We start from the raw sequence: 206 nt of genomic DNA, 5'->3' as shown, positions 1-206 counted from the left end.
ATTACATTAGCTTTAATTTAAGATATATACATATAAAAGTGTCAGACCTTTATTTATAAAAAAAATATACCAAATGATAAATAAAAACATCAAGCATCTATAAAAAATGAATTATATTGATTCGGTCATTTTTGAAAAAGTTATGGCACTTTTAAGTAAAAAAAATTGAAAAAATATCGAAAATAAGCGATTTTTAAATTTGTAAT

At 18.9% G+C, this 206-nt stretch overlaps 1 protein-coding gene across 1 annotated transcript in view; it reads right to left on the bottom strand.

Annotated features, from left to right (window-relative positions):
- Positions 1 to 206, bottom strand: part of LOC126896518 (uncharacterized) — a 10601-nt gene that overhangs the window by 3121 nt on the left and 7274 nt on the right. The gene's annotated exons all lie outside the window — the stretch shown is intronic.

The sequence above is a fragment of the Daktulosphaira vitifoliae genome, unplaced genomic scaffold, assembly GCF_025091365.1.
Source record: "Daktulosphaira vitifoliae isolate Bord-2020 unplaced genomic scaffold, ASM2509136v1 Scaffold_1, whole genome shotgun sequence".
Taxonomy (NCBI): domain Eukaryota; kingdom Metazoa; phylum Arthropoda; class Insecta; order Hemiptera; family Phylloxeridae; genus Daktulosphaira; species Daktulosphaira vitifoliae.
Note: the sequence above shows the minus strand (reverse complement) of the source record. Positions and strands in the feature narration are given on the sequence as shown.